The sequence below is a fragment of the Anomaloglossus baeobatrachus genome, chromosome 2, assembly GCF_048569485.1.
Source record: "Anomaloglossus baeobatrachus isolate aAnoBae1 chromosome 2, aAnoBae1.hap1, whole genome shotgun sequence".
Classification (NCBI taxonomy): domain Eukaryota; kingdom Metazoa; phylum Chordata; class Amphibia; order Anura; family Aromobatidae; genus Anomaloglossus; species Anomaloglossus baeobatrachus.
In genome coordinates this window covers 468,906,036-468,932,333 of record NC_134354.1, presented here as the reverse complement: position 1 = coordinate 468,932,333, position 26,298 = coordinate 468,906,036, and positions in this window count along the sequence as shown.

The following is a 26,298-nucleotide window of genomic DNA, read 5'->3' as shown; positions in this document are numbered from 1 at the left end:
CTACTCAATTATTATTTGTGTTGTGTTTTGTTTATTTTGTTATATCTGTAGGCTCCTTAGTCACCATATTTCCTCAGTATATGGTATCATCTGAGCTGTCAGAATACTAAGGAGCTTTTGGTTACTCATCACCTAATAGTGGTTTTTAATATATTAGGAATAAAAGTTATTTTTTAGCCTTTTTGAACTGCTTTTTCTAAGGTGAAAACATAAAAGCGCAATAGGGTGAAACCTAATGAAACAGGATTGAGGGGGATAGATGAATCTCCTCATCTGGGGTGGTTGTGTGAGACACAACTTTTATGTAGGCATAAAGTCTGCTGCAAATCCATGGGTGTAGAGACACTGAGTTGTAACATAAAGTAGAAAGTGGTTCGCCCATGTAACCAACCGATGAGTTGAATAAAATTTCAAAGGTTTATTAATATATACATTTTGAGGCGATCTGACCTTTTCTTCAGGATATAACCTTAATAATATTTCATCATGAAGAAGAAGCCAGATCACCTTGAAATGCATAGATTAATTAACCTGTGAAATTTTATCTGACTCATTGTTTGGTTACTCTGGCAGTGCAGGGGAACCACTTTCTATTCATCTCCCACATAGACATGTAAAGGTTAGCCAATGAGGGTGAGAATTTTGCCCCCATTGGACAACCAAATATCTGGAGTAAGACAAGATAGTCAAATATGAAAACGTTTTTCTTTAACAAATATTCACTAGTCATAATGATTTTTTTTTTTTACATCAGCTAAATATATGTATGTTTTTGACAACAAGAAGGACAATACTTCCAAAGCCTGGGCATGTGGAATACATGAGTAAAGTGATGTTACGTCATTTGTAACCCATGTGGAATTCTTATATCATCTAAAGTCTTGTAGACTCACAAGAAGGTGCTTTGTGTTCATATATTCCACCATATTAACTACTAAAGTCTGAAGCTGGTAATCCAACCATGTGGACAGCCTTTCATTTAATGAGCGTAAACTGGCTACTATTGGTCGAACTGGTAGGGTGACCATAATAAACTCGTGTGTTTTCGGGAGGGCATGGAAAACAGGCTACATAGAGGGATGAACTTTCAAATATGCAGCTGTTTTTTTTTCTAAATACCCTGAAAGATATTCCCTTTGCTATTATCACCTTCAAATAATCTCAAAAACGTACTACACTGGAGATGAACAAAAGGGACTGAACCATAGCAATACAAGGCTATATCTGACAGCTTCCAGCCATCATCTGGAAGCTTAAGCACGGTGTGGTGCTCTTGAATTGGTTGGAGCTGGGAGATGATAACTCCAGCTGGACAGCTCACACACTCATACTGCTCGACTAAACAGCACTGCAGGTTCCAGCCACCCGAATCTAAGTGGTTGGTGTGGTGTCCACAGCTTCTAGTTCAAACTTCTCTTCTATCACTAATACCCCCTGCAGAATAAACACTGCAACACTCCTCTCACAGGACTGTTAGTTCAGCTGTACTGCCCCTTCCACCAAACTGACTTGTGGAATGTGAAAACTGAAGTGTTAGCAATCTCTGCTCTACTACTAGTACTTTTCAATTACACACAACTACTCAGTGAGATCAGTGAGGTGAGCAGACTCTCTGTCATTACATGTCTCAGACTAAGAAGCAGACATCGCAGTAGCAGATCCCGGCGGAGTTGTGACACTTCCTCTACTTTAAGATGGGCCTCTAGACCCTTAAAATCACATATATTCGGATACAGAAGACAACATTTTCTAATCAGGTTTTTGCTGTTGAAATTCCTTGCCAGAGCCCAGGATCACTCTTTTAGGCTATAATGCCTCTAATACATAAGATATTGCACAGATCCTCCCAGAATAACAGAATCCAGGATTCTCTGCACCTCATACTCCAAGTTGCCTTTAAGTACAATAGGAGGAGGATTCAAACTGGCTGCTCCATGAAACGAAATGACTCGAGTAGAAACTTATGAAACACAATAGGTTTCTTAAATGATGGAAGAAGTTTCAGGAGGAAGGCTGCCGAGTAGTCACTTTAATTATTTCATAAGGACCAATAATTCTGGGAGTTAGCTTGGCAAAAGGAACCTTAAAGCTTGATATGTTTCATGGACAACCATACGTTGTCCTCAACTCTAAAGCTTGAGCCTCTAGAACATTGCTTAATAGCTGCTGAGGTCTGACCACCCTGCACCTTCTTCAATTCTCTCTGTCTTCAGACTAGAGAAACTTTCATTTATCCACAGATTTTTCTTGTAGTGTCAAGGGCTAGCTTTTGGAATCTACAGATCATTCCAAAACATCTAAGTAAACAGTAAATATGAATATAATAATACCTTCAGCTAGAATAGGAAGTGGTTCAGAGTCCTCAGAATGTAATGGGAGAGTGAATTACCTTTTATGTTTTTAGTATCAGGTCTGAAAATCACAAAAAAAAATCAAATCTGGAAAAGAACAATGCCCATCTAGCTTGCCAGGGGTATAATCTTTTAGCTTATTCTGAATAAATCAGATTTAGATACTGATTCTTCACAATAGTTTTGTGAAGTTCACAATAGTCAGTACATATTCTGAGACCACCATCCTTTTTATCATCAAAAAATAAACCTGCCTCTACGGGTAACATGGGCGGTCTGATGAACCCTTTTTGCAGACTGTCTACTTTATAATCTTTTATGGTCTGACGTTCTGGACCTGACATCAGACAGAAACTTAAAACTTACACAGAAATGGGTCTTCTAAATGGACAATGACCTGAAGCATACTTCCAAACCGGTTCCAAAGTAGCTTAAGGATAATAAAGTCAATGTTTTGAAGTGGCTATCAGAAAGCCCTGATCACAATCCTATTGAAAATTTATGGGCAAAGCTGAAAAGCTGGTGTGAGCTATGAAAACTACAAACATGGCTCAGTTACACCAGTTCTGTCAGTATGAATGGGCCCAAAGAACTACCAACTATTGTGAGAAGTTTTTGGAAGGATATCCAAAACATTTTACCCTAGTCATACAGTTTAAGGGCAATGGTACCAAATACTAATAAAATGCATGCAAACTTTTGACTTTGCAAAAATTAATAAAAATGCCTGAAAACATTCTACCTCTCACTCTCATTATTCTGGCATTTGGAAAATATAAATATTTTTGGTAATCCTAAATGACCTAAAATGGGAAAGGTTTATTCTGATTTCATGTCAGATAGTGAGAAAAACATGCAGATGTGTCTTTATAGATAGTGTATGTAAATGTCTACTTTCAACTGTATATGTTTTACCCATGGACAGACAGGAGTTTGGTACAAAATCCTTATCACAATCATAATCTCTGTATGGGAGTAATTTTTCAGATTCAAACATTGATAATACATCAGCAAAATGTCTGAATACGTCACATAAACCATTAGGTCTGACTTTAGACAAAATTCACAGATAAAGACATACAATTGTTCTGACATTCAGAGCTCCAGCACACAATATTAGCCTTTATGCCAGTCAGGTTGTATTTACATAACTGAGGCATGCCCAAGACCACAAATATGGATAGGTTTTCAAGGGAAAAAGTGACACAGATTCAAAATATAAAGCTCTAACAAGCAGGGACACCTCCCTAGTAACGTGCTTCACCAAATCCTTGGTGAGATGTTTATCATCTGTATCAGTGACTTTCAAAGGAAAGCATAATTTTAGCAAGGGTAAACCAAGATCCTTTGCCACCTTGACATCAACAAAATTTACTGTAGATCCACAATCAATAAAGACCTGAAGCAGCACAGATTTTTCTAGGTAAGATAAAACAACAGGTAGCAATAATTTTGCAGAATCACAGGGAAATATCTGTAGACCCAAGAGGGCATTCATATTTCCTCTTGTCTTTCACAGGAATACGTCTGAGGTCCAGACTCTAAATGGTTGTTACCAATAACCATATTCTGTTGCTTGGAAGTGGTTCACACCAATCTGCATGGGTTTTAAGCAAGTGTCATAGGTGCACAATTCATAAGAGAAGGCGCCAAGTCATCAGTGTATTGCTGTTCAATATTCACGCAAATGCCTATCCAAATGAATTTCCAAAGACATGGCAGTATAAATAAAGTCAGGAGACGGGAACTGAATTAATATGTCCATAACTTAGAGTCCAGAGGGAAGCCAATATTGAAAAGCCTGCTCAATCCCTTCTGAATCTGTTGCCCAATGCCAAACTATGTACAATGATCCTTGGCAGGATGCCGCTCCTGACGCAGTGCAAATAATTTACTTTCAGCTAAAGTTATTTGGTCAGGGTTGTCATACAGGAGTCCTAGTGAAAAGTTCAGGAGCTTCAGGAGTTAGGGAGAAGGCCCAAGCCTGTGGATCACCCTGTATCTCAGAACCAGGCAACGTGGGCAGAGCATGAAATACAGAAGACTGTTTTCCTTAAAAGAAAAAAAAATTCCCTATCCGAAATGGAACTAGGCAGGGATGCCCACTGTTCCCTCTCTTATATGTTCTTAGCATTGAGCCGCTAGAAGCACAAATCCGGCTTAATCCAGATATTATGGGGGTCAGGGTTCGGGAAAAATCCTTCAAGGTGGCCTTATTTGCGGACGATGTCTTGTTGTCCCTGACTAACCCGGTTATCTCCCTACCAAACTTGCATGCAGTCTTAGCCCAGTATGCTAGGTTCTCGGGATATAAACTTAACTCAGATAAAACGGAGGCATTACCCATCAACATTCCAGAAGCTAAAGTGCGGTCCCTAAAACAAAACTTTAAGTACTCCTGGCGTTCGGACTCCCTGCGATATTTAGGAGTTAAAATAACCCCCAGTTATAAAACAATATATCAGACAAATTTCCCACCCCTGATTCGAGACGTTGAAAATAGCCTAAGGAAGTGGTCATCCCTACAGATCTCCTTTTTAGGCAAAATAGCCACAATTAAAATGTCAATAATCCCAAAATTTCTGTATCTGTTCGAAACACTTCCGGTACAAGTTCCCATGGGGGTGTTGAAAAAAGTCCAGTCAATGCTTATGCAATTCATCTGGCACTCAGGGAGGCATCGCATACCAGACTCAGTCCTGTGCGCACCACGTACAAGAGGGGGTCTGTCGTGCCCAAACCTTATACTTTATTATTATGCCTCTCATTTGCATACCCTGGCCTCATGGACAACCCTGCCAGCATATAATAAATGGACGGAGATAGAGAAGCTCTGGATGGCACCTTTCCACCCAAGCTCTCTAATCTGGGGCCGCCCTAGTGAAACTCATTCTAGAGACCTTTTAGGCCCAATGGCATTCATAAGGGAGCTGTAGCGGCAGTGCATGATAAAGTTCAAATTGGCAACGCAGTCTTCTCTACTGACTCCCTTCCTGTTCACTCCACACTTGACAGAGGGCAAGTGGGGGTAGTGTGGCAGTGGGCAAAGGTGGGCCTGTATTGTTTCTGTGATATTGTTAACCCAGTCACGCTAAAATTAAAGCCATTCTCAGACCTACGACAGCAGTACAAATTACCTCTCTACCTCTATTTCTCATACCAACAGATAACACATCTCTTCTCAAGCATCAGGGGGCAGATGAGGTTAAGTCGCCCTTCAGCTTTTGAGGCCCTCTGCTCGGGGCGCACTTCAACTAAGGGTTTAATTTCAGCGATTTACAACATATTGTTAAGTGGGAATTCTCCAGAGACAATGCAGCACACATATATGAAGAGATGGGAGGGCTAGGTCGGACGACCTATATCGGAAGCACTCTGGTCGGTGATATGGACTAGGACATTTCGGTCCTCAGTCAGCACTCTCTATAAGGAGAATCAAGTCAAGGTCCTTATGACATGGTATCACACTCCAGAGCTTCTGCATAAGTTCAACCGCACCTACCCAGATGTATTTTGGAGATGTGGAGTTGGGGGAGCATCCTTATACCATATATTCTGGACATGCCCAGCTACCAGTGGTTTCTGGGAGGAGGTGGAGTCCCTGATGGGTAGATTAGTAGGTAGAAATCTGAGTAGGGACCCGGTGGTGTATTTACTAAATGTCCTCTAAAATCTTTACTACAGACAGACTTAGGGGTACTTTGCACGCTGCGACATCGCAAGCCGATGCTGCGATGTCGAGCGCGATAGTCCCCGCCCCGTCACAGCAGCGATATCTTGTGATTGCAGGCGTAGCGAACATTATCGCTACGCCAGCTTTACATGCACTCACCTGCCCTTCGACGTCGCTCTGGCCGGCGATCCGCCTCCTTCCTAAGGGGGCGGATCATGCAGCATCACAGCGATGTCACAAGGTAGGCAGCCAATAGCAGCAGAGGGGCGGAGATGAGCAGGATGTAAACATCCCGCCCACCTCCTTCCTTCCGCATTGCAGCCGGGACGCAGGTAGGAGATGTTCCTCGCTCCTGCAACTTCACATACAGCGATGTGTGCTGCCACAGGAACGAGGAACAACATCGTACCTGTCGCTGCACCGGCATTATGGAAATGTCGGACCCTACACCAATGATACGATAACGACGCTTTTGCGCTCGTTAATCGTATAAAAAGGATTTGCACATTACGATATCGACTGCGACGCCGGATGTGTGTCACTTTCGATTTGACCCCACCGACATCGCACCTGCGATTTTGTAGTGTGCAAAGCCCACCTTAGAGCAAGCTACTCCACTTACCAGATCCCAGGGGTTGCCCTAGCCTTTACCCTCTAACCACTATACCGGGATATCGACTTAAACAGGAGCTCCTGGGCTGGGGTCATGGAATAAGCTGCTATAAGGTGGTACAGGCCAGCAGAAATGAAGCAGTAGCTGGATCAGAACCAATATTACAGGAAAAGTACAAAATCAGAAAACATACAAATAGGCAAAAAACAAGCCAAGGTAAAAAACAGGAAACAAACAAACTACACTGGAGCTGAAAAAAAGGGACTGAACCAGAGGAACACAAGGCTATAGCTGGCAGGATCCAGCTGTAACCTGGAAGCTTAAGTAAAGCGGGCTTTACACGCTACGATTTCGCTACAGTGATCTCGTTGGGGTCACGGATTTTGTGACGCACATCCGGCCGCTGTAGCAATGTTGTAGCGTGTGACTCCTAGGAGCGATTTTGGATCGTTGCCAAAACGTCCAAAATCACTCCTCGTTGACATGGGGGTCCGCTGCCAGTTATCGCTGCTGTCGCAGGGGCGAAGTTGTTCCTCATTCCTGCGGCAATGCACATCGCTACATGTGACACCGCAGGAACGAGTAACATCTCCTTACCTGCCTCCGGCCACAATGCGGAAAGAAGGAGGTGGGCGGGATGTTACGTCCCGCTCATCTCCGCCCCTCTGCTTTCATTGGGCGGCCGCTTAGTGATGTCGCTGTGACGCCGAATGGACCGCCCCCTTAGAAAGGAGGCGGTACGCCGGTCACAACGACGTCGCTATGCAGGTAAGTATGTGTGACCGGGGTACCAGATTTTGTGCGCGACGGGCAGCGATATGCCCGTTTCGCACAAACGATGGGGGTGGGTCGCATGCTAGCGATATCAGGCCGGATATCGAAGCGTGTAAAGCAGCCTTAAGGTGAAGTGCTCTCAAATTGTCTGGAGCTGGGAGCTGACAACTCAGGCTGGCCTGCACATACACCCATAATGTCAGATTGGACAGTGGTAACCTAAGTGGTTAAACACAGTCTGCACTATCCAAAGATTTTGGTTTCAACATCTCTTCCATCACAAGCACAACCCACAGAATAAAAATGGTGGTGGCTTGCGACAAAAGCAGACGTTACAGGAGCAGGTCCTGGTTGAGATGTTACACCGAGTCAATCACCAGATCTCAACCCCAGCAAGCTGCATTTAACATTCTTAAGACAAAACTTAGAGCAGAAAGATCCACAAACAACCAGCAACTGAAATCGGCTGCAGTAAAGGCCTGGCAAAGCATCACAAAGGAGTTAACTCAGCATTTGGTGACTTCCATGGCTTCCGATTGCAGGCAGTCATTCTCTGCAATAGATTCCATACAAAGTACTAAACATTAACATTTTATTCATGATAAAATTAATGTATCTTTCTTTTGAACCCATGAAATGAGGAGGCTTTGTTGAAAAATGTGATTCCTAAACAATTCACAGGATATTTTTGTTCAACCTCTTTAACCCCTTCACCCCCGGCCACTAAAACACCCTAATGACCGGGCCATTTTTTGCAATTCTGACCAGTGTCACTTTGACAGGTTATAACTCTGGAACGCTTCAACGGATCCTGGCGATTCTGAGATTGTTTTTTCGTGACATATTGTGCTTCATGTCAGTGGTAAATTTAGGCCGATATTTTTTGCGTTTATTTGTGAAAATTTAGGAAATTTGGCGAAAATTTTGAAAATTTCGCAAATTTCAAACTTTGAAAATTTATGCCCATAAATCTGAGAGATATGTCACACAAAATAGTTACTAAATAACATTTCCCACTTGTCTACTTTACATCAGCGCAATTTTCGAAACAAATTTTTTTTCCGTTAGGAAGTTAGAAGGGGTCAAAGGTCATCAGCAAATTCTCATTTTTCCAACAAAATTTACAAAATAATTTTTTTAGGGACCACATCACATTTGAAGTGACTTTGAGAGGCCGAGGTGACAGAAAATACCCAAAAGTGACCCCATTCTAAAAACTACACCCCTCACACTGCTCAAAACCACATCCAATAAGATTATTAACCCTTTAGGTGCTTCACAGGAACCAAAGCAATGTGGAAGGAAAAAATGAAAATTTTACTTTTTAACACAAAAATGTTACTTTAGCCATAAAATTTTCATTTTTACAAGGGAGAAAAGAGAAAGTGCACCCTACAATTTATTGTGCATGTTCTCCTGAGTACGCTGATACCCCATATGTGGTAAAAATCAATTGTTTGGGCGCACGGCAGAGCTCGGAAGGGAAGGAGCGCCATTTGAATTTTTGAACGCAAAATTAGCTGCACTCATTAGCGGACGCCATGTCGGGTTTGAAGACCCCCTGAGGTGCCTAAACAATGGAGCTCCCCCATAAGTGACCCCATTTTGGAAACTAGAGGCCTCAAATAATTTTTCTAGATGTTTGGTGAGCACTTTGAACCCCTGGGGGCTTCACAAAAGTTTATAGCGTTGAGCCGTGAAAAGAAAAAAAAAAATTTTTACCACAAAACGGTTGCTTCAACTAGGTAGCTTTTTTTTTCACAAGGGTTACAGGAAAAAATGCACCATAAAATGTATAGTACATTTTCTCCTGAGTACGCAGATACCTCATATGTGGTGGAAATCAAATGTTTGGACACACAGCAGTGCTCGGAAGGCAAGGAGCGCCATTTGAATTTTTGAGTGCAAAATTAGCTGCACCTGTTAGCGGACGCCATGTCGGGTTTGAAGACCCCCTGAGGTGCCTAAACAATGGAGCTCCCCCACAAGTGACCCCATTTTGGAAACTAGAGGCCTCAAATAATTTTTCTAGATGTTTGGTGAGCACTTTGAACCCCTGGGGGCTTCACAAAAGTTGATAGCGTTGAGCCGTGAAAAGAAAAAAAATTTTTTTTACCACAAAACGGTTGCTTCAACTAGGTAGCTTTTTTTTTCACAAGGGTAACAGGAAAAAATGCACCATAAAATGTATTATGCATTTTCTCCTGAGTACGCAGATACCTCATATGTGGTGGAAATCAAATGTTTGGACACACAGCAGTGCTCGGAAGGCAAGGAGCGCCATTTGAATTTTTGAGTGCAAAATTAGCTGCACCTGTTAGCGGACGCCATGTCGGGTTTGAAGACCCCCTGAGGTGCCTAAACAATGGAGCTCCCCCACAAGTGACCCCATTTTGGAAACTAGAGACCTCAAATAATTTTTCTAGATGTTTGGTGAGCACTTTGAACACCTGGGGGCTTCACAAAAGTTTATAGCGTTGAGCCGTGAAAAGAAAAAAACAATTTTTTACCACAAAACGGTTGCTTCAACTAGGTAGCTTTTTTTTTCACAAGGCTATCAGGAAAAAATGCACCATAAAATGTATTGTGCATTTTCTCCTGAGTACGCAGATACCTCATATGTGGTGGAAAGTAATTGTTTGGGCGCATGGCGGGGCTCAGAAGAGAAGGAGCGCCATTTGACAGCAAAATTGGTTGGAATCATTAGCGGACACCATGTCACGTTTGGAGACCCCCTATGGTGCCTAAACAGTGGAGCTCCCCCACAAGTGACACCATTTTGGAAACTAGAGCCCTCAAATAATTTTTCTAGATGTTTGGTGAGCACTTTGAACACCTGGGGGCTTCACAGAAGTTTATAGCGTTGAGCCGTGAAAAGAAAAAAAAAATTTTTTACCACAAAACGGTTGCTTCAACTAGGTAGCTTTTTTTTTCACAAGGCTATCAGGAAAAAATGCACCATAAAATGTATTGTGCATTTTCTCCTGAGTATGCAGATACCTCATATGTGGTGGAAAGTAATTGTTTGGGCGCATGGCGGGGCTAAGAAGAGAAGGAGCGCCATTTGACAGCAAAATTGGTTGGAATCATTAGCGGACGCCATGTCACGTTTGGAGACCCCCTATGGTGCCTAAACAGTGGAGCTCCCCCACAAGTGACACCATTTTGGAAACTAGAGCCCTCAAATATTTTTTCTAGATGTTTGGTGAGCACTTTGAACACCTGGGGGCTTCACAGAAGTTGCAGGACGCTGCAGGACGCACGGTCGGATGCGATAAAAAAAAGCGTCGGGGATACGTAAAAAAAAAAGTCACGCCAAAAATTGACCATGGATGCAGATACGTTATGTGCATCCCTGATCAGCGCTTGGCGGGACGCACGGACGGATGCGATACAAAAAGCGTCGCAAATACGGAAAAAAGTCACGCCAAAAATTGAGCAGGGATGCCGATCCGTTATCTGCATCCCTAATCAGCGCTCGGCGGGACGCACGGACGGATGCGATACAAAAAGCGTCGTGAATACGGAAAAAAGTCACGCCAAAAATTGAGCAGGGATGCCGATCCGTTATCTGCATCCCTAATCAGCGCTCGGCGGGACGCACGGACGGATGCGATACAAAAAGCGTCGTGAATACGGAAAAAAGTCACGCCAAAAATTGACCATGGATGCCGATCCGTTATATGCATCCCTGATCAGCGCTTGGCGGGACGCACGGACGGATGCGATACAAAAAGCGTCGGGGATACGGAAAAAAAAGTCACGCCAAAAATTGAGCAGGGATGCCGATCCGTTATCTGCATCCCTGATCAGCGCTCGGCGGGACGCACGGACGGATGCGATACAAAAAGCGTCGTGAATACGGAAAAAAAAGTCACGCCAAAAATTGACCATGGATGCCGATCCGTTATCTGCATCCCTGATCAGCGCTTGGCGGGACGCACGGACGGATGCGATACAAAAAGCGTCGGGGATACGGAAAAAAAAGTCACGCCAAAAATTGAGCAGGGATGCAGATCCGTTATCTGCATCCCTGATCAGCGCTTGGCGGGACGCACGGACGGATGAGGTGTAAAAATGGACAGGGGATACGGAAAAAAAAAAAAAAAAAAAGTTATACTCACAGTACCCACAGGACTAGCAGGAGGATCACTGACCAGAAGAGCTGCAGAGGAACAGATGGCAGAGAGATGGACAGCTTTACAGGAGCAGCAGGCAGATCAGCAGAATGCCCAGGAAGGACCCAGCGATGGACGCAGATGTGATCAGGCCGGTGAAGACAGGTAAGAGGACGTCGGGGGAGAGCAGAGGGGGAGAGCAGAGGGGGAGTGGGGGAGAGCAGAGGGGGAGGGGGGGAGAGCAGAGGGGGAGACCGGAGAGGGAGCTGCAGAAGCAGAATAGAAATAATGGGGGAGGCAGTCAGATCGCGGGGGGAGCGGATCGGGATGTCGGGGGGGGGGGGGGGTGTTGGGGGGAGCAGATCGCGGGGGGGGCACGGCAGGGGCTATCACGGCAGCGCGCAGGGGCACCACGGGAGCGCGCACGGGCTGCAAAGTGAGCACAGTACTCACTTTGCAGCAGCAGCGGTGGTAGCAGATCGGGATGCCGGGGGGGGCAGATCGGGGCGTAGGGGGGCAGATCGGGGGGGGCACGGGCAGGGGCCTTCACGGGAGCGCGCAGGGGGCCTTCACGGGAGCGCGCAGGGGGCCTTCACGGGAGCGCGCAGGGAGCGGAATACTTACCATTAGAGCTGCAGCGGCGGAGACATCAGAGGCGGCGGCGGCAGCAGCAGCGGTGGCGTGGTACCAAAAGTACCAGCCACTCCACGCTGCAGACATGTTGGGGGAGGGCTCACAGGCCAGCACAGGCCTGGGGAGGGCGGCCACCGGCAGATCAGACCGCCCCACTGCACACTGATTGGAGCGATTGCGCGTCATAGCACGATCGCTCCAATCAGTGCTGCAGGGGCTGGGGGCGGCATGTTTGAGGTCCACCTATGATATGCTGCTGCAGCTGCGGCATCTCATAGCTGGATCTCACAGGATCGCACTAATTCGGGCATTATTTTTGCCGAAATTAGTGCGATCGATGTGGTTGGCGGTTCAGATTTGAACAGCCAATCACATCGATCGTCGATAGGGGGTGGCGATGCCGCCCCCCCTGGGGTCAAGCAAAGGTCCCCTGCTGTAAGAAACAGCAGGGGACATCATTTGAAAGCCGTTGCTATGGACACGGCAATCAAATGAAGTTTAGGCCGTAAAATTACGTCCCTGGTCGTTAAGTCACGTTAAAATAGGACGTAATTTTACGGCCCGCGGTCGTGAAGGGGTTAAATAAACCTAAATGACTACACTTCAATTGCATCTAGCTGTTTTATTGTAAATCTAAAATAGAGGCATGCAGAGCCCATATCACAAGGATTTAGTCACTGTCCAAATATTTATACTCTTAACTGTATAATTCTTTTTTTTCTTAGCAGAAGCTTGGCACAATATATATATATATGAATATATATATATATATATATATATATATATATATATATATATATATTATATACTGTATACTGTATATATAATACTGAGTGTATGTGTGTATGTATAAAGGAATCTGCACAGTCGCATTTACAATCACGAAATTTTGCACAGACGCCTCATGTGACCCAGGGAGCATCGTAGACTATGTTTTCACAGAAAAATGTAACCCCGTGCTATACAGTTAGTCTATAACATCCTGCCGCCATTAAACTGAATGGATGTGGGAGCTATAGGTTATTAATAGCAACTGTCAGTGGTTGCTATAGGAACAAAATACACTAATACACTGTTAGTTGAAGCTAATGTGTGAGGTTATATGATGTCGGTGGAGAGATGGATAGAGAGACAGAAAAAGACAGACAGACAGAGACACAGACAGAGACAGACGGGGAAAGAGACAGCCCTGGAAAGAGACAGCCCTGAAAAAGAGACAGCCCTTGAAAGAGACATCCCTGGAAAGAGACAGACGGGCAAAGAGACAGAGAGGCAAAGTGACAAACGGGCAAAGAAACAGACGGGCAAAGAGACAGACGGGCAAAGAAACAGACCTGGAAAGAGACAGATGGGCAAAGAGACAGACGGGCAAAGAGACAGACGGGAAAAGAGGCAGCCCTGGAAAGAGACAGACGGGCAAAGAGACAGATGGGCAAAGAGACAGACAGGCAAAGAGACAGATGGGCAAAGAGACAGACCTGGAAAGAGACAGACCTGGAAAGAGACAGATGGGCAAAGAGACATACCTGGAAAGAGAAAGACGGGGAAAGAGACAGACGGTGAAAGAGACAGCCCTGGAATGAGACAGCCGGGCAAAGAAACAGCCCTGGAGAGAGCCCTGGAAAGAGACAGACAGGGAAAGAGACAGACGGAGAAAGAGATAGACCTGGAAAAAGACAGCCCTGGAAAGAGACAGCCCTGGAAAGAGACAGACGGGGAAAGAGACAGATGGGCAAAGAGACAGACGGAGAAAGAGACAGACGGAAAAAGAGACAGACGGGGAAAGAGAGACGGGGAAAGAAACAGACGGGGAAAGAAACAGACGGGGAAAGAAACAGATGGGGAAATAGACAGACGGGGAAAGAGACAGATGAGGAAAGAGACAGATGGGGAAAGAGACAGATGGGGAAAGAGACAGCCCTGGAAAGAGACAGACCTGGAAAGAGACAGACGGGGAAAGAGACAGACGGGGAAAGAGACAGACGGGGAAAGAGACAGACCTGGAAAGAGATAGACCTGGAAAGAGACAGACGGGGAAAGAGACAGACAGGGAAAGAGACAGGCGGAAAAAAAGAGACAGACGGGGAAAGAGACAGACGGGGAAAGAGACAAGCGAGGAAAGAAACAGACCTGGAAAGAGACAGACGGGGAAAGAGACAGACGGGGAAAGAGACAGACGGGGAAACAGACAGACAGGGAAAGAGACAGACGGGGAAAGAGACAGCCGGGGAAAGAGACAGCCAGGGAAAGAGACAGCCAGGGAAATAGACAGCCCTAGAAAGAGTCAGCCGGGCAAAGAGACAGCCTTGGAAAGAGACAGCCCTGGAAAGAGAGAGCCCTGGAAAGAGAGAGCCCTGGAAAGAGAGAGCCCTGGAAAGAGAGAGCCCTGGAAAGAGACAGACGGGGAAAGAGACAGACGGGGAAAGAGACAGACGGGGAAAGAGACAGACCGGGAAAGAGACAGACGGGGAGAGAGACAGACGGGGAGAGAGACAGCCCTGGAATGAGACAGCCGGGGAAAGAGACAGCTGGGGAAAAAGACAGCCCTGGAAAGAGTCAGCCGGGCAAAGAGACAGCCCTGGAAAGAGAGAGCCCTGGAAAGAGACAGATGGGGAAAGAGACAGACGGAGAAAGAGACAGCCCTGGAAAGAGACAGACGGGCAAAGAGACAGACGGGCAAAGAGACAGACGGGCAAAGAGACAGACCTGGAAAGAGACAGACCTGAAAAGAGACAGATGGGGAAGGAGGGAAGGAGACAGATGGGGAAAGAGACAGACGGGGAAAGAGACAGACGGGGAAAGAGACAGTCCTGAAAAGAATCAGCCGGGCAAAGAGACAGACGGGGAAAAAGACAGACGGGGAAAGAAACAGACCAAGACAGACGAAAAAGAGACAGATGGGGAAAGAGACAGACGGGCAAAGAGACAGACCTGGAAAGAGACAGACCTGAAAAGAGACAGATGGGGAAAGAGACAGACGGTGAAAGAGACAGATGGGGAAAGAGACAGACGGGGAAAGAGACAGTCCTGAAAAGAGTCAGCCGGGCAAAGAGACAGACGGTGAAAGAGACAGACGGGGAAAGAAACAGACCAAGACAGACGAAAAAGAGACAGACGGGCAAAGAGACAGACGGGCAAAGAGACAGACCTGGAAAGAGACAGACTTGAAAAGAGACAGATGGGGAAAGAGACAGACGGGGAAAGAGACAGACGGGGAAAGAGACAGACGGGGAAAGAGACAGTCCTAAAAAGAGTCAGCCGGGGAAAGAGACAGACGGGGAAAGAAACAGACCAAGACAGACGAAAAAGAGACAGACGGGGAAAGAGACAGACAGACACACACATAGAGACAGACACAGAGATAGAGAGAAACAGGCAGACACAGAGATGGAGATCGATACACTGATACAAGTACAGACAGAGATAGAACTAGTCAGACAGAGACATAGACAAAGACAGACAAGGGAAGAGACAGACAGAGAGACAGACAGACAGCAACACACAGACAGAGACCGGGAGAGAGACAGTTACTATCCCGGGCAACGCCCGGGTACTACAGCTAGTAATATATATATATATATATATATATATATATACACATACATACATACAGCTCTAGTAGTAATTAAGAGACCACAGCACAGTTTTATAAAAATCAGCTCCTCTACATGTCTGACAGCCATTCCATTTCAGTGTCAGTTGAATTTCAACCAGAGTACACCTCAGTCTACCTTATTGTGCTTCTGATTGGGTGATCACCTGTACCAAATCTTATTTAATGAGGGAAAGTAAAAAAAAAACACTGCTGTGGTCTTTACAATCCTCTTTCAATAGGACAATCTGGATGGCAAAATAAGTGCTAGTAATATCCAAAAAGTAATAGGAATGGAAAAATAACTTTTAACAATGCCAAAGGAGTTGAAAAGTCTTGAGTGAGGAAAAATGGATCAATTCTGGCTTTACTAGCAGAGGGATACAGTGAGCGTCATGTTGCCTCCATCCTTAAAATTTCTAATACGGCAGTACATTACAACAAGGTCAAACAGCAGATATTAGGAACAACAAAGCTACAGACCGGAAGGGGGCGAAAGTGACTCTCCACTGACTGGGATGATAGTCATCAAGTGACCTACAAAAGGAATGGCAAATGGCAGCTGGGGTGAAGTGCATGGCTAGAACAGTTCATAACAGGCTCTTATAGGCAGGGCTCAAGTCATGTAAGGCTATAAAAAAGACTTTCATCAATGAGAAGCAAAGGATAGCCAGGCTGAAGTTTGGAAAAGACCATAAGGATTAGACCATAGAGGACTGGAGTAAGGTAAACTTTTCTGATGAGTGTAATTTCCAGCACCTGGTTGTCTAATGGTTAGACGGAGACCTGGAGACACGTACAAGCCACAGTGTCTTGGACCCACTGTGAAATTTGGTGGAGGATTGGTGATGATCTGGGGATGCTTCAGCAAGGTTGGAATTGGGCAGATTAAACTTTGTGAAGGACGTATGAATCAAGCTGCATACAAGGTCATCCTGGAAAAACAGTTTCTTCCTTCTGCTCAGGCAATATTCCCCAACTCTGTGGACTGTTTTTTCCAGCAGGACAATGTGCCATGCCACACAGTTAGGTCAATCAATGTGTGGCTGAAGGACCACCATATCAAAACCCTGCCATGGCCAGCCCACTCTCCAGACCTGAACCCCATTGAAAACCTCTGGAATGCAATCAAGAGGAAGATGGACAGTTGCAAGCCACCAAACAAAGAACTGCTTAAATTTTGGCGCCACGAGTGGCATAAGGTCATCCAAAAGCAGTGTGAAAGACCAGTGGAAAGAATGCCAAGTCGCATGAAAGCTGTGATTAAAAATCATGGTTATTCCACAAAATATTGTTTTTTGAAGTCTTCATGAGTTAAAACATTAGTATTGTTGTTTCTAAATGATTATAAACTTGTTTTCTTTGCATTAATTGAGGTCTGAAAGCAATGTATTGTTTTGTTATTTTGTCCATTTCTCATTTTTAAAAAATAAATACAAAATGTATTGCTTTGAAATTTGGAGACATGTTGTCAGTAGTTTATAGAATAAAAGAAAAATTTACATATTACTTAAAAATATACCTATAAAGATAAAAATCAGAAAAACTGACAATTTTGCAGTGGTCTATTAATTTTTACGAAAGCTGTATGTATATATATATATATATATATATATATATATACATACACCAAAACACCAAAAAGAAGATACACAAGAAACACAATAACAACTGTGCGAGTACCCTAAAATAATCGATTGATGTGCTGTAAGTATTCACTTTAAACTTAAGGCCCTGTCACACACAGAGATAAATCTGTGGCAGATCTGTGGCAGATCTGTGGCAGATCTGTGGCAGATCTGTGGCAGATCTGTGGCAGATCTGTGGCAGATCTGTGGTAGATCTGTGGCAGATCTGTGGTAGATCTGTGGTAGATCTGTGGTAGATCTGTGGTAGATCTGTGGTAGATCTGTGGTAGATCTGTGGTAGATCTGTGGTTGCAGTGAAATTGTGGTCAATCAGTGCCAGGTTTGTGGCTGTGTACAAATGGAACAATATGTCCATGATTTCACTGCAACCACAGATCTCCCAAAGATTTATCTCTGTGTGTGACAGGGCCTTTAGTATTTGGGTGAAACCATACATAGGATCTGTGACAGTGGCAGCAACTAATTGCCATAGACAGACTTTCTAATCAAAATGAACTAGAAATCTGTCAAACCTGCAGTGCACCACATTATGAAAGGGGTATTATGATCTGCAAGATCCTATCCCAATATGCAGTAGTGGAAAAAATAATCATATTAGCAAATACCTCGAATTAGAAATGTAGTATTGTTCTCCTGATATAGCCATGTTTTTTACTTCATGTGCAGGGCATTGCAGCTTAGGTATCCATGGTTACAACCACAAGCAACTAATTAACTATCTTTTTAAGAGACATGGCTATATCAGGAGAAATATACTACATTTCTAATTGGAGGCATTTGCGAATACAGTTATTATTATTACACCTGCTACATATTAGGATAGGAGCTTGGTGATAGACGTAATCCTTTAATGCCTTCACCACCCGGCAATTTTCGTTTTAGTTGTTTCCTTCCTTTCTTCCAGGAACCATAAGTTATTTATTGTATGTTCAATATAGTCATATCAGAGCTCTGTTTGCCGAGAAGAATTGTACTTTTAAAAGACACCATTCATTCTGCCACATATTGCACTGGAAAATGGGAAAAAACTTCCAAGTCTTGTAAAATTGGAAAAAAAAAAGTGCAATCCTATTATTTCTTTTTATTTTTTCTTTATATATATTACATCTCTATATGATAAAACTGACCTGGCATTATGATTTTCCAGGTCAGTATGAATTTGTGGGCACTAAATGTGTAAAGTTTTATTTTTGTTTAACCCCTTAAGCCCCTGGGTGTTTTGTGTTTTTTAGGGGTTTTTTTCTCTCTTTTTTCCAAGAGCCGTAACTTTTTTATTTTTCTGTCAATCTTGCCATATGAGAGCATTTTTTTTTTTGTGATACGAGTTGTAGTTTTAAATTAAATCATAAGCTTTACCATATAATGTACTGGAAAACAGCAAAAAAAATTTCAAGTGTGGAAAAACTTCAAAAAAAGTATGATAGCACAATGGTTTTTGGGATATTTTATTCACCATGTTCCCTATATGATAAAACTGATATGTGGGTGTGATGCCGCAGGTTGGTATGAGTTTGGAGACACCAAACATGAATAGGTTTACTTATATCTCAGGGGTTAAAAAAATTCACAAGCTTGTCCAAAAAAAGTAACGCATGTTTTGCGCCATTTTCTGAAACCTGTAGTGTTCTAATTTTTCGGTATCTATGGCTTAGTAATGGCTTATTTTTTGCGTGTCGAGCTGATGTTTTTAAATGTACCATTTTTGTGCAGACTCTATGTTTTGATTGCCTGTCATTGCATTTTATGTAATTTTGGCTTTTGGAATTTTTTTGCTGCTACGCCGTTTACCGATCAGATTCATTGATTTTATATTTCGATCGGGTGTTTATGAACTCGCCGATACCAAATGTGTATATTTTTTAATTTTTTAACCCTTTAATTTTTGATGGGGCGAAAAGGGGGTGAGTTGAACTTTTAGTTTTTTTTATGTTTTAAAACTATTTTTTTAACTTTTTTTAATTTTACTAGGTTTTTTTATTTACCCTAGGGGTCTATAACGATCAGGAATCTGATCGCTCTTCCATTTCTATAGATCACAGCTACAGAGCTGAGATCTGCAGATATGCTGCTTTACTTTCAATGCCAACACTATTCCGGCATTGAGAGAAAGTTACTCATGATAGCTATAGGCATCATCACATGACCCTGTGCTACCATGGCAACCACCGGAAGTCACGTGATCATGTCACGTGACTTCCGATGGGGGCGGGGTAAGTTATCATAATGGCGGCGCACATATATATCTCTCTGTCAGATTTTGGCAGCAAGATGTAAGGAGTTAATAGTCGCGGGTGGAACGCAATTCCACTGGCGACTAGCAAGCACACATGTCAGATGTTGAAATCAGCTGATATGTGTGTGGATCACTTCGGCCTTTCCTACGGCTGGGGGGGATTAACTCACACAATCCATGACGTACCCAGTACGTCATGGGTTGCTAAGTAGATAAGTGGTGGAAAGAAAAATCTGAAATTTGTAAAAAGAATTGCTCTTTTGTTGTCAATTTATGAGGCCCATAGCATTCTAATTTTTTGGAATCTAAGGCTGTGTAATGGATTTTTTGTTGTGTCTTGAGCTGATGTTTTTAAGTATACCATATTTGGGTTAATGCTATGTTTTAATCTCCTCTTATTGCATTTTATTGCAATGCTGGGGTGACCAAAAAATGTAATTCTGACTTTTCGATTTTTTTTTCTCATTACACCCTTTACCGCTCACATTTATTTTTGTTATATTTTGATAGATCTGGCATTTCTGAACTTGGCAAAACCAAATATGTATATTTTTTTTGCAATTGTTTTTTTTCAATGTTACAAAAGGGGGGTGATTTGAACTTCTGAGTTTTTTATGTTTTCATTTTTTTTGATATATATACATTTTTTCTTGTTTTTACTTGTCCCCTTAGGGGACTTGAAGCTGAAACACTCTGATCTCTCGTGTTGTTCAGGGAGATGCTTCATCAGCTTACCCCTGGCTGTGATGACAACCCATTAACAACCTGTGACACATTACGGGCCCACCAATGGCACAGGGAATGACATTCTCCCCAGGGGCATGCATTAAATGCCACTGTTAGAAAGCGAGAACAGGATTTAACTAGTTAACAGGTGGATCACCTGTTTGCTGCACATGTTGGCTAATCAAACCAGCCAACAACTGTGGGAAAACATGCTGACTCACTGCGCAACACACACAACCCATGAAATACCATTTCATCATTGGTCATGAACAGGTTAAGTATTTTTAACACTTTTTTTGCCTTGCTGGACAAAGGGGCATGGCTTATGGAAAAGAGACAATTGTTTATATACAGTTGAAACTAGAAGTTTTCATACTCTAAAAAGACACATCAGATGGGGAGAAAAACATGCATATTTGTCTTTTTAGATAGTGTATGTAAAAAAATTCTGGTTTCAACTATATATATATAGGATGTTATTTAATATGTTCTGCTTAATGCCCACATTTAAGTAAAATAGCTGGTCTAAAGTAAACCAACTTAAATGTGTAAAGAGTTAGGCAAAGGTGTCTAAAACCATTTAACTTCCAGGATGGGAGTATGTAGTATTTCTAAGCTGTCAAAATTCTAGACTTAAGAAATAGTAAATCTGCTCCAATATTTGTGTCTGTTGTTCCACTTTCTTCCTTTACTAAATTATTGTCAGAATAATACATCTACTTCATATTATTAATTTTTCTGATATGTTCTATGTGGGATTGGAGTCAGAAGTGGGAAAGGCACATATGAATTTACCCTCAATTCTGTTGTAAATTTCAAAATATAGTGTTATTATTGAAATCAAACCTTATATATCTGTAAATAGGTCAGCAGTAGATTTGGGCGGACCATGCAGATATTCGGAATTTGCTGGGACCAACCGGATATAAAAAAAAAAACGTTTCGGGACCGGTTATAATGTTGGATGCCAATCCCTATAATAATCAATGGGGATCCAAATATTGTGCTTTAAAATAGTGGTAGAAAGGGCTAGGGGGATTAAAGAAGGAGCGTTATAAATATTGAGTTTCCTGCGCAGCTGTAACACTACTTCCGGATCCACGATATACTCTCATACGTATTCATTGCTTCTCCTGCCAAATGGCAGTCACGGCCTCTCAGAATGGTTGCAGTCAGACTGCGTCCCCACCCTCTGTGACAGAGTGTCTGACTGCTTGGAATCACACACGCTGTCTGCATCTTTATAGTGGTGTAAAAATAAATAATAAAATTGGTGTAGGGTATTCGTATATTGTGATACTAAGCACATATAAAAGCATACAGCTACAGGCTGCAGTGCCCACCCATGTGCTTAGCTTGGCTGTGCATCAAAATAAGAGGGACCACATGCAGTTTTTTAAAATTTATTTAAGTAAATTAAAAAAAAGTGGCATGCAGCCCCCCAATCTTGATACCCAGCCATGATAAAGCTGGCACCTGGGGGCTGGTATTTTCAGGCTGGGGAGACCCATGATTATTTGGCTCCTCCAGCCTAAAAATAGAAGCCTGCAGCCACCTAGTATTGTTGCATCCATTAGATGTGACAATCCCGGCACTTTACCCAGCTCATCCTGATTGCCCTGGTGTGGTGGCAATATATGGGGTTAATGACCGCTCACGGCTGCCACTAAGCCCTAGATTAGAGATGCAGATTTGGTGCTAAAATTTGTACACTATATTCCTGCACCAAATCTGCATCTTCTAGCAAAAAAAATTGCATTAAAACACATTGCGGTATTGATACAATTTCTTGCCAGGAGATACCGGTTTGGTGCCGGAATAGATGTAGAAATTTTAGCACCGAATCTGCATCTAAGGGCAAAGAAATACACAAAAATGGCTCTGACAGCATTTCGGTGCTTTTTTTTGCTAAGAGATGCAAATTTGGTGCTGAAATGTCTGCACCAGAATTCTGCATCAAATTTGCATCTTCTAGCAGAAAACCACACCAAAATGATGTCAAAACAGTTTTTGTGCTTTTTTGCCAAAAGATGCAGATTTGGTTCTAAAATTTATACACCATATTCCTGTAGCAAATCTGCATCTATGGACAAAAAATTGTATCACTAACCCATCAAAACACAATGCAGTTTTGATGCGATTTTTTTTGCCCGTAGATACAGATTTGCTGCAGGAATATGGTGTATAAAATTTCCTTACCAAACCTACATCTGCCAGGAGATGCAGGTCTGTGTTCTCAGTTCACTGAGTTCAATGAGGTCACTTGAGGTCAGTTTACTAGTAGTCACAAGTTGGGTACCATGGGAAACTCCAGCCACAACCGCAAATAAGCTGAGTGATGTCACTGCTCACAGATGTGACTTAATCAGCCTCTGCCTGAAGCAACAGTGTGTGGACATGTTCTTCCCCCGCATGCTGTGACTTTAGTATGTGGCAGAACCGGCGGCGTCATGGGACCTCATGTGGATTACAACGAAACTGGATGTTTAGGGTTTAAATTGTAGAAAGAGGGTTAACTTTTGTATTTTATCTTGTGTTTACTTCTTCTCACTTAAAGATTAGTAATCGGGGGGTCTCATACACACCTCCCATAACTAATCAAGGATTTAGGGGCAGCTGTGAGCTGTCATTAATCTCTTCTATTACTTCAATTGACACTGTACCAAGGCAATCGGGATGAGCCAGGTAAAGTGCCAAGATTGTCACACCTGATGCATGTGACAATTCTGGGCAGCTGCAGGCTGCTATTTCTAGGCTGGGGAGGCCCAATAATCATGGATCTCCCTAGCTTGAGAATACCAGCCTCCAGCAGTCAGCTTTACAGCTGGCTATCAAAAGTTGGGGGAACGCATGCCTTTTTTTAAATTATTTATTTAAATAATTTAATAAAAGCTGCATGGAGTCTCTCTTATTTTGATACACAGCCAAGATAAGCACACGCCTTGGTGACTGCAGCCTGTAGCCATATGTTTTATCTGTGCTGGGTATCACAATATGGGGGACCATACGCCAATTTATTTATTTTTTCCCTACTATAGAGACGCAGATGGCATGTGTGTTTCAAAAGAGTCAAACACGCTCTCACACAGGGTAGGGGGGCGGTGTGACTGCAACCAATCAGACTATAGGACAGCCAGTGGGTGGGGGAAGTAGTGAATATGTATGAGAGTAATGAGTGGTGCCGGAAGTAGTGTTACTGCTGCACAGGAGACTCCGTAAATATAGCGCTCCTGCTTTACTCCTTGTTTTCTTTCTTTTTCCTTCCTTATTTTTTTTTTTTATTATCTGGGCTTGCTGCATCCGGATAGTTACATTGAGTTCCCTGGAACCCAAATTTCGGGTGGGTGTACAGATAGTGGGTATCCTTACAGATCCTAAATTTTACAGTCCGAGTTTGCCCATAACTAGTCAGCAGCTCAATCCAGTTTCTTACCTCTTCCTTACAAAAATTGTCTTTTATCTCTACTGGCTAACACGGTACAAAGATATATTTTACTCTTCCTTACAGGAATCATTAAAAGAACATGGGATTTACTAGAACAACATGCTTACAGACTAAAAATATTAACAAATCAACGCGCCACTTTGACTCTTGTCAGCTTCCCTTGGCTTTTCAGGGTCATTTATTTTTAAACACTTATTCATATTTTTTGCAGTTTCACTTAAAGTACTTTTCCGAGATATGAAATAAAAAAGTAAAGCATAAAAAGTGTAATTATTGTCCTCACTTCGTTCTCTGTTCTTTATATTTGGCTGCTATTGTGGAGAATGTCTGTTTGTGCTTCATTTTGAAAATATTACTATTTCTGCTTTCTTTTGACTTCATGCTCAATCCCTATAGAGAAACAGTCCCCTCCTATAATGGTACCTGACTAGTAACATCTTGGACAGAAAAAACTCCATGTTATCAATAATTGGAATATCGCCACCGAAGGCAAAATACATGACCTCACTTGTCTCTTGGCATGCAGCGGAACCTCAGCAGATTATTTTTGTAAATACCTGTAGCAAAGTTACTATTTGCTGTAAAAACCTTGAACTTGAAATACCCCTTCAAGGTTTGAAAACCACTGTATAGTATCTGGCTTACTTTGACTGGTTTTAGTGCTGGAAGCAGAGTCCTCAATATTTAAACATGTAGTAATTTCTTCTGCTCCTTCTTTCATAAAGAGTTGTCATATTTTACTTTATTGCAATTTTTCATGTGTTAATGTTACCAGCAATTAATAGAGGCATGGATGGATACAAAATTGTACTATCTGTCAGAGGCAGAAAAACTAAGTGCTATCAGAAATGAGTGAGCAATGTGGAAGATAAATGTAATACCCTGCTAATAGAGAAAGAGAAGGTCCTTATATAAAAATGTAGGGCCTCATTCACCAAGGTGGTTTAACTAGAATTTAGGTGTTCAATGCTGGAGAGGAAAACGGGGTTAATGCAGCGCCAGCGCTGTCACTGAATGATGAAACTGTATAAATCTTAATTCAGATCTACGCATTTTGGTAAACATAAGTCTCCATTAGGGCAAGGGAAAATCAATATTTTGATTTTGATTTTCCTTTGTCCTGATGGAGACTTTTGTTCTCTGAAATGCGTAGACCTGAGTAAAAAAGATTTATACAATTAACAGTTTGTTTATTTGGTGAAAGAGCGGCATTAACCCTGTTGTGCTCTACAGCATTGAATGTTAATGCATGCGAGGCTGCGGCAGCCACCATTTCTCAGGCTTACATAAGGGTTATGACTGTCATAATAAGCTCACTAGATGAGTTTCTTTTTACGATTATTTCCCTAAAATATCTGGGAAGACCCTATTAGCGCTTTCTATCCACAGTTATAGTCATATGAAAAAGTTTGGGCACCCCTATTAATGTTAACCTTTTTTCTTTATAACAATTTGGGTTTTTGCAACAGCTATTTCAGTTTCATATATCTAATAACTGATGGACTGAGTAATATTTCTGGATTGAAATGAGGTTTATTGTACTAACAGAAAATGTGCAATCCGCATTTAAACAAAATTTGACCGGTGCAAAAGTATGGGCACCCTTATCAATTTCTTGATTTGAACACTCCTAACTACTTTTTACTGACTTACTAAAGCACTAAATTGGTTTTGTAAACTCATTGAGCTTTGAACTTCATAGGCAGGTGTATCCAATCATGAGAAAAGGTATTTAAGGTGGCCACTTCCAAGTTGTTCTCCTATTTGAATCTCCTATGAAGAGTGGCATCATGGGCTCCTCAAAACAACTCTCAAATGATCTGAAAACAAAGATTATTCAACATAATTGTTCAGGGGAATGATACAAAAAGTTGTCTCAGAGATTTAAACTGTCAGTTTCCACTGTGAGGATCACAGTAAGGAAATGGAAGAACACAGGTACAGTTCTTGTTAAGCCCAGAAGTGACAAGCCAAGAAAAATATCAGAAAGGCAGAGAAGAAGAATGGTGAGAACAGTCAAGGACAATCCACAGACCACCTCCAAAGACCTGCAGCTTCATATTGCTGCAGATGGTGTCAATGTGCATCAGTCTACAATACAGCGCACGTTGCACAAGGAGAAGCTGTATGGGAGAGTGATGCAAAAGAAGCAGTTTCTGCAAGCGCCCCACAAACATTTAGCCATAGTGGGGAGCGGGGGGCAGCAAGTTCCACACTACTGGGCCACCACGTTGAAGTCAAACTTAGTGCCAGGAGGCAGGTTACGGATCACCAGGCAACACCATTGGGGATGGGACCTGGACAGGCTCCCCACAGCGACAGCGCACCCAGAGACTTGGTTTACCCGGTGGTCAGCGTCCACTTATTGACTGAGTGTGTACGAAAGTGACCCATGCATCCCACGGCATTCCCCCTCACCGAGTCCTGGGCATACCCCTACCTGTGGAGGGTTACAACACCTTGCTGCCTCACTTCATCTCACCGGGTGCTC